This window comes from Mustela putorius, unplaced genomic scaffold, assembly GCF_011764305.1.
Source record: "Mustela putorius furo isolate JIRA1106 unplaced genomic scaffold, ASM1176430v1.1 tig00003836_pilon_pilon_pilon, whole genome shotgun sequence".
In the NCBI taxonomy this organism is placed as follows: Eukaryota; Metazoa; Chordata; class Mammalia; order Carnivora; family Mustelidae; genus Mustela; species Mustela putorius.
This window is the reverse complement of record NW_025421989.1, coordinates 30,859,725-30,868,443: the sequence shown is the minus strand read 5'-3', so window position 1 is coordinate 30,868,443 and position 8,719 is coordinate 30,859,725. Positions and strand designations below refer to the sequence as shown.

The following is an 8,719-nucleotide window of genomic DNA, read 5'->3' as shown; positions in this document are numbered from 1 at the left end:
TAATTTTGTAATTGCAAATAAGTCCAAACGAATCACGTAGGTCTTACATTTATAAATAAAACAGAATATATCCACATGGCAAGTGTGGACTGTTTTATTGGCAACATTCCCAATGACTCTTTATGGAATTGCTTCTTCAAATTAAAATTGGACAGATGGAAACCAATCCCATTTATCTTGGAAATATTATAACCTGGAACCAGAATTTTCTTTAGTAAAATAATTAGAGGAATTTTACAAATTAAATTTTTTTTAGATATTATTTATTTGAGACAGAGAGAGAGGTTGCACAAGCAGGGGGAGCAGCAGGCAGAGGGAGAGGGATAAGCAGGCTCCCCGCAGAGCAGAGACCCTAATGCGGGGCTCGATCCCAGGACTCTGGGATCATGACCTGAGCCGAAGGCAGATGCTTAACCGACTGAGCCTCTCTGGTATTCTGGAAATTGAATTTTTTAAAAGACTTTTATTTATTTGAGAGAGAGCACTTGTGGGGAGGGGACAGGCAGAGGGAGAGAGAGAGAATCCTGAAGGAGACTCCCCACTGAGCGCAGAGCCCAAGGAGAGGCTTGATCCCACAACCCCAAGATAATGACACAAGCTGAAACTAAGAATCATATGCTTAATGGACTGAGCCACCCAGGTGCCCCTGAAAATTCAGTTTTTAATAAAGGAAATCCTATAAGCCTTCCTTTCTTCAACTAATAGTAAAAACTGACTAATAGGCAAATAAGGGAAGCAGATAATAGAGTGGATTAGCCTCAGAGTTCAAATGTGTAACACTTAACTGCCAAGTTCCAGGGCTCAAATACATTTCTTAAGTATTTCTTAATTAAAATGGATCAAAATTTTAAGAAGCAGGCAAATGATATTTATAGTACTTCAGGAATTGCCATTCAGATGTGAAAAAATTATTGTGTCATTCTGCTACACTTAAGTGATGTTTAATGGCTGATTAAATTTCACTGTAGAACCTTAACTGGGAGTAAGTGTTCAAGGCTTGATTCCTATCGGAAAACTATCTTAATGAAGGAAACTGATTCTATGTATAAGGGAAGGTAGAAGAAATGTTTGTATATAGGAATCATTATAATATGCTCTCACTACTTTAGTGCCTTGTATACTTGTCGGTTTGTAAATCTAAGAAATCATAAATCCAATAATAGGAACTGATAAAATGTTAGTACCTAAAATATTTGAGACTTGCTAAGAGGGTAGATTCTAAAAGTTTTCATCACAGGAAAAAAAAAAAAAAACATGTACTTTCTGGAATTATATGAGGTGATAGATACTAACAAAACTTACTATGTGTATCATTTCCCAGTATCTGTAAACCAAGGTACTATGCTACATACCTGAAGTTTATATAACACTGTATGTCAATTAAAGCTCAATAAAACTGAAAAAAATTCAAAAGTTACTACCTAAAAACTGTCTATTTTCTCTTAGATGAGCAAGGTGTCTTAGGAAGCTGCCAACACATTTTGGGAAATTTGAAGGGCATATTAGGGTAATAAACTCTCTCAAAATAATTCTTGAAAATACAGTATTTGACATGATTCTAATTAAATTACTTTATTGCTTTTTATAATGAAAATAATATTTGATGTTCAAAATAGCCATATGGAAATGATTACAGGCTTATCTTCACCCATCATTCCCTCTGAAATACTTTTTCCTCTGCTCAGTGCTATCAAATTTAACAAGCTCATTTTTGGCTAAAGACACTTTAATTTGTGAATATTCTTTTTGTTCTCTTGAAGTACATCTTTGCCTTTTTTTTTTTTTTAAGATTTATTTATTTTTAAAGAGAGAACGGAAGAGGGGAAGGGGGGAGGAACAGAGGGAGAGAGAATCTTAAGCAGGCTCTGCTCTCATCCCGGAGCCCCACGTGGGGCTGGATCTCAGGGCCCTGAGATTAGGACCCAAGCCAAAAGCAAGAGTCAGATGCCCAACTGACTGTGCCACTTAGGTGCTTTTTTTTTTTTTTTTTTAAGATTTTATTTATCTGTTTGAGAGAGACAGCATGGGAGCATGAGTGGGGCAGAGCGGCAGAGCGAGAGCAAGAAGCAGATTCCCTGTTGAGCAAGGATCCCAGCGTGGGGCTCAATCCCAGGACCCTGAGTTCCTGACCTGAGCTAAAGGCAGACGCTTAACTGACTGAGCCACCCAGGTGTCCTAAGCATGTCTTTCGATACCGAAGCAGATTTGATCATTTCCCTCTCAACTTTTCTCTGTCTTTATGCTGATTTCTCCCATCTGGCCTTTTTAACAATATCTCATAATAATTTTCTTCCTTTTCCTATCATTATTTCAAGAGCATGACCAACTTGCTTGCATTCTAAATATCCCTATTTGTCCTTGCCTTCTCCCCTATTTCTTTATTAAGGGACAAATCTGACCAGGACTCTCAATATAATTTGACTCTTCAGTAAATGAAGAGGGAAACCAGCTATTTTCTCCCTTGAGTGTAATCGAAATACAGTTTACCCAGCACATTAAGTTAGTGTCCAAAGAGTCATGCTCTCCCTGCCATTTTGTCTTTCCTATCATCTCTTAAATCCCATATGGTAGAAATTAACGTGCTTCACTCTGTGGCTTGAACCATGGTAGGGCTTTAGGAGGGACTATTAATTATACCCCCATCAGAGTTTATAAACAATTGAGAAGTAGCTGTAGAAATAAGGCAGATGGGAGATTAAAATGCCAGCTAATTATTAGTAAAGACAAAGTGGAATGAGGTTTGGAATTTTGGACACAATGGGCTGATTGCTACCTTCCCAAAATTGAATGTATGCACACCAAGTTGGCCATTAGTAGACTTCCTACAGAGAAAAAGAACTTAAACGTGAAGGAAAAGGAGAAAGAATGGATTCCTAGATTCAAATTTTGGGGACAGAAAGGGAGGAGTCTGCTGATCTCATATCTCTTCACCCAGATTCACTGATTCAATATGTTGCTTTTCCTAGGACAGCAAGTCATGCTGGAGAAGACAGGTTGAAGATGGTAGTTTTTTTTTCCTCCCACACTTTATCTTGTGAATGAATAGGTCCCTCTATGTAAACATAATAAGCAGGAGGTAAGAATTCCCACCACTCTCTTCCTATAAGCTTCCATTTGTTTTCATCTTCTCTCCACTGGCCCAGTAAAACCATCGAGCCTCATTAAACGAAAATGCCAGGAGCTCTGCTCTCTCTCCATCCCCACTCTTCACAGGCGCGACTTCCTTGCATTAGCCAGAATTGATCATTTTCATACGTTTATTGTTGAACAACAATCAAGTGAGCACTTTTGCTGTCAGATACTATGTTTTGTCTCAGATGCCAAAATGAACAAAACATCGACTGTTGTCAAGAGGTTCAGTGAACTTCTATCCAACATGTTTTATTTATGAATCATTCTATTTAAGACAGTTGGTATTGTCCTACCAGGATATCATTTTCCTTAAATATTTAGACTTCATTTCACCATGTCACTTCTAGATAATTACAAATCATTCTCTGAAGGCAAAAGTTCCCCTATATTTGTATTTCTTCTTGCTACATAACTCTTGGTCCACGCATTCTTTGTGCCTCTCTGGGGATTAGTTCAGTGACTTTTCTTTGTGGGAGTTCGCTGTAGGGAGTGGTTTTAATGTTTAGCTGTATATCAGAGTCATGGCTCTTCTATTTCCCAGGTGTTTTGTAACTCAAGGGCATTATTCTTTGACTAACTTGTCTCTTCTGTGTCTGATTTGTCCGGCTGGGGCTGGTCTCATTTTGCCCAAGGTCTGTCAGCTTGCTGTATTTGCTTTGTATATCACATATAAACTCTGTTGTGTGATTCTGTTTGTAACTACAAACAGGCCCTAAAAAGCCCGTCATTGGTTCTCCCAAGACCTCCCATTGGCTTCAGGTAGACCCTTTGTTCTGCTTCTCCTCTCTCTCTCTGCCTGCCTCTCCGTCTACTTGTGATTTCTCTCTGTCAAATAAATAAAATCTTAAAAAAAAATATGATCCCTAAATTGTGGATAGAGTCTGAAATTGGATGTAATTGCTAAAAGCTCAGATAAATTATTTGTGTTTCAGGAAGTTCCTTTATCTTTCATTTCTGGTATCTTTTCTCAAAAGAAAACATGTAAGAAGAGCATCAGGTGTGTGGCCAATTTTCATTTTGTGGCTTACTGTTCTTCAGCCATAGCAGAGGAAAATGCAGTTATTTTAAGTTAATCAAAATGTCTGGTCTTTGAAATGACCTTACAAAAGTGAAGTAAAAACATGTAAATGAAATATCCCTTCAAAAAGATGCAATTTTATAAAAATAATAAGAGCATGTGGATAGCATTTGTTAATTATATGTTCAAAGAAAATAGCTCCTGGTAATTTATCTATCATCCTCTATTTTCCTTGAATACCTTGTAATCTAGCCTATTTCAATTTTGTCTTCAGTAATTACCTTCATTTCTTATATGCTTGTTTTGTCCTTTTGTGAAACAAATATACATGCTTATTATTACAGCCCAGGAAACTACAGAAAATAAGGGAAGTAACATGGCTAATAACTTCCATTATACTTTGATATTCATTTCTCCATGACAGAGATATTGTTGTTGAGTTTGCCATGAAATGTATTTAATGTAAGATTAAAATGGTTATAGGGATGCCTGGGTGGCTCAGTCATTAAGTGTCTGCCTTCAGCTCAGGTCATGATCCCAGGGTCCTGGGATCGAGCCCCACATTGGTTGGAATCCCTGCTTGCTGGGGAGTCTGCTTCTCTCTCTCCCACTCCCCCTGCTTGAGTTCCCTCTCTCACTATGTCTCTCTGTCAAATAAAATCTTTTTTTTAAAGGTTAAAATTGTTATTGGTTCTGTGAATAAATGTGTTAAAATTCAATAGTTTTAAATTATTTATCACATTTAATCAAGTATTTTGTTTTTAAAAATTTCTGATTCTACCATATTGATTAAAACTCAATCATTGTCCTGAGAAAATTCACCCAAGTAACTGGCACCCTTGGCCAACATAACTCGTGCTTCTTGATCTTTTGGCACTATGATACAGACATTAGATTGAATAGTAATTACGTAGGGACACTATCTGGATGAAAGACATGCTGCTTTTGCTCAATATAATGACTGCTAGCACATTCAAACAATGATTACCATGATTGTATTATGACACTCTGTGTGTGTGTATGTGTGTGTGTATCATTGTGCAATTCTCTAAAACCTGTTTGATTAAATATTTTGTATAAATGTTAAGAGTATGACTATAGGACAGAAGCTACAAACTTGTGATTCTACTCATTCAGGATTGCTCATGTATCTCTCACTTTATACATATCAGTGCATTTCTTGATCTTAATCTGTTGTCATCCTCTCACCCTCTTGCAAGCTACTCCTTGCCCTGAACTACTGGGGAAATTTTGTTGACTTCTCTCCTAACCCCTTTTGCTCACTTTACCGTTAAAAGAGCACCTTACTTCGTAAGCACATAAAAACATTCAATTATTCTTATCCGAAATCCTCACCATACCCAGCGTGGTCTTGCCTATTTAGCTCCCTTCATGTCTTTTTAAAAAATATTTTATTTCATTATTTGACAGAGAGATTGAGAGAGAGAGAGAGAGAGAGAGAGGAAGTGAGCACAGATGGGGGAGCTCCAGACAGAGGGAAAAGCAGGCTCTCTGCAGAGCAGAGAGCCCGACATGAGGCTCTAATCCACGATGCTGGGATCATTCATGGACTGGGCCAGAGACAGACACTTAACCCACTGAACTACAGAGGTGCCCCACCCACTTCATCTCTTGAGTTCTTCCCACTCCTTCTGTCCCGTACATAAAAGTTCTTCCTTACATGGTCCAAGCTGGTTTCCACCATGGAAAATTCCCACATGCTGCTCTGATAGACTGAAGGTGATTTGTCCCTCTATATCCAGCTAACTCTTACTCCCCTTTCAGGTTTGGTGTATTGGTCTCCTCTTGGGCAAATCATTAGCAGTCAGGATCCCAGCACCGATACTCTCCTTCCCCCCTTTACTTATTCATGATAGCAGTTATCACTGTAATAATTTTAAAACTAGTTCTATAATTGGCAGTTTATTGTCAATCCTATTCTATTGATCATAAGCTCAATGAGGACAAAGACCTCAGTTAGTATTTGCTGAATGAATAAAGGAATGAAAATGTAAATATAAACCATAAGAAAAATGTTCTTTTTAAAGACTTTATTCATTTATTTAAGGAAGAGGGTGAAATAGACTCTTTGCTGAGTGCAGAGCCCAACCTGGGGCTTATCTCATAACCCTGAGATCATGACCTGAGCAGAAATCTAGACTGAGATCCTCAACTGGCTCAACCACTCAGGCACCCCCCAAAAATGTTCTTCTTCTTCTTTTTTTTTTAAAGATTCATTTATGTAATTTAGAGAGAGAGAGCATGCACATGAATGGGGGAGGGGCAGAGGGAAGAGAGCAAGAATCCCAAGCAGACTCCACACTATGCATGAATCTGACTTGGGGTTTGTTCCCATGACCCTGAGATCACAACCTGAGATGAAACCTAAAAGTCTGATGCTAGACCAACTGCACCACCCAGGCATCCCAAAAATGTTCTTTTTAAAGTATGTTTAGATATTGGCCTTGGAGACAATTTTATCTCCCTGATATCCATGAATTTAGCCATAGCTAGAAAGTTTAACTGACTTGGAATCTGTAAGTCTTAGTGGTTCATGAATATTTTCTCAGTATGGGGGACAATTGACAATGAGAGGCTTTCTGAGAAGACTAGCCTGTGCTAACCATTATATATTGAAACACCGAAAAAAATAATAGAAGTGAGTAGTTACATACCTGTTCAAACATAATTGAAGTTAAATAGATACTTATTCTGAATACTGATTTCGTGAAGTGCTTTTCTAATGTTTAAAAAGTATAGAACATTTCTTCAGTATTAAAAGGATTATTATAGGGACGCCTGGGTGGTTCAGTTGGTTAAGCAGCTGCCTTCGGCTCGGGTCGTGATCCCAGCGTCCTGGGATCGAGTCCCACATCGGGCTCCTTGCTCGGCAGGGAGCCTGCTTCTCCCTCTGCCTCTGCCTGCCATTCTGTCTGCCTGTGCTCGCTCTCTCCCCCTCTCTCTCTCTGATAAATAAATAAAATCTTAAAAAAAAAAAAGGATTATTACAGTAGTACTAAGGACTGTTGACTTGCAGCTTTGAATTTTCTTTTTTGCTTTGAATTTTTTAATTACTTATTTTAGAAGCCTGAATTTATTCTTTTAAATTTGCCAGCTATATTTATCATGAAACTGATTTTATCCAACAACCAGATAATACACTGACTTAACTGTTAACAACTCAATCCACATAGAATGACTGTAGATTCTGTCCAAATTGAGAACATGGCAAAAGGCTTATTTCTTAATTGAGAATATGATTTTTCTAATAAAATACTGAGACTCTAACAGATTAGCTTTAAAACATAATATAGAATCATGATTATTTTAATCATGAATTTTTCAGTGGTGATTCTGTTCCTCTCCCTTAGGGACTTACATTCAATGTATTTGAGTTCTAGACAAGGGGGATATATGTAGCATGGAAATTTGCTCACATCGTTATTACTTGCCTTACCATCTGTCCCCAGCTGATAATTACATCTCTATTTTTACCGACAGAGATTCTTGTAATCAGAATTATTACAACTATAGAAACGGATCTGCACAGGAGTTTCAGTGCTTCAGAAGCTAAAATTAGTTTCTCATTTCTTAGTTTCATTTTGAAACCGCCATTCCCATAAGGGCTCCAATGATTAAATGGAAATTCTTGAGGATATCAACTGTATATAGTATTGGCATCTCTGGATGTAGATTTTCATTGTAAATTCTACAATGAAAGTGAGAGGGAGGAAGAAATGAGGGAATGGTTGGGGTTTGTTTTGTTTGTTTGTTTTGGTGGAGGTTTTCCTCAATTTCAGAACGTTTTTATTTGGAGAGGGAGAAGGAAAGTTAGCTCCAGAGACACAGAGTATTCAGAGAAGAAAATTATAAAACAAAGTACCCTGTGTAATTTAGTGTATCTGGTGAAAATCTAATTGTATTTTGCTGGTTTCAAACTCTAAGTTAGATTTTCAGGGCAGGGATATCCAAAATCTAAGTAAGGGACAGTAAATAAATGCTTACAATTGCTTTTCTTCTGGCATTGAAACTTTTTTTCCTTAAGTTTCTCTAATTATTAAGATATTTTAACTTAATAGATATTTCTAAGTTCATCTATCACATAGGAATCAAAGCAAGACAGACCTGCCCTAGATTCGGCAGCACATTTACTAAAATTGGAACGACACAGAGATTAGATAGCCCCTGAGCAAGGATGACACAAAAAGCAAAACAGACCTAAACCAAAAACACTGACCAAAATCACAAAAAGGTAACCCTAAAATCTGAAAACAAAATAGAAGGTAGGAACTATGGGAAGTAGCATAGTTTATCACATAAATAAAAGAATTGATCTATATCAGAGCTTCTCTACTTCTACACTATTTGGAACAATTCATTTTTTTGTTGGGTGACAGTCTTGTGCTTTGTGGGATGTTTAGCAGCATCTCTGGCCTCTAACCACTAGATACCAGTACCACACACCCTTTCTGAGTTGTCTCCCCTCTTTGCCAAGTAACCCCTTGGGGAAGAAGGTAAAAACATTCCCTCTCACTCTTTGAGAATCCTTGGTTTAGCTAAAAGCTTGTC

At 37.6% G+C, this 8,719-nt stretch overlaps 1 non-coding gene across 1 annotated transcript; it reads left to right on the top strand.

Annotated features, from left to right (window-relative positions):
* Positions 1-8,277: 8,277 nt before the first annotated feature.
* On the top strand, positions 8,278-8,381 carry LOC123394785. The gene has a single exon (XR_006609533.1). It is a non-coding gene; the product is annotated as a U6 spliceosomal RNA (small nuclear RNA).
* Positions 8,382-8,719: the final 338 nt, after the last annotated feature.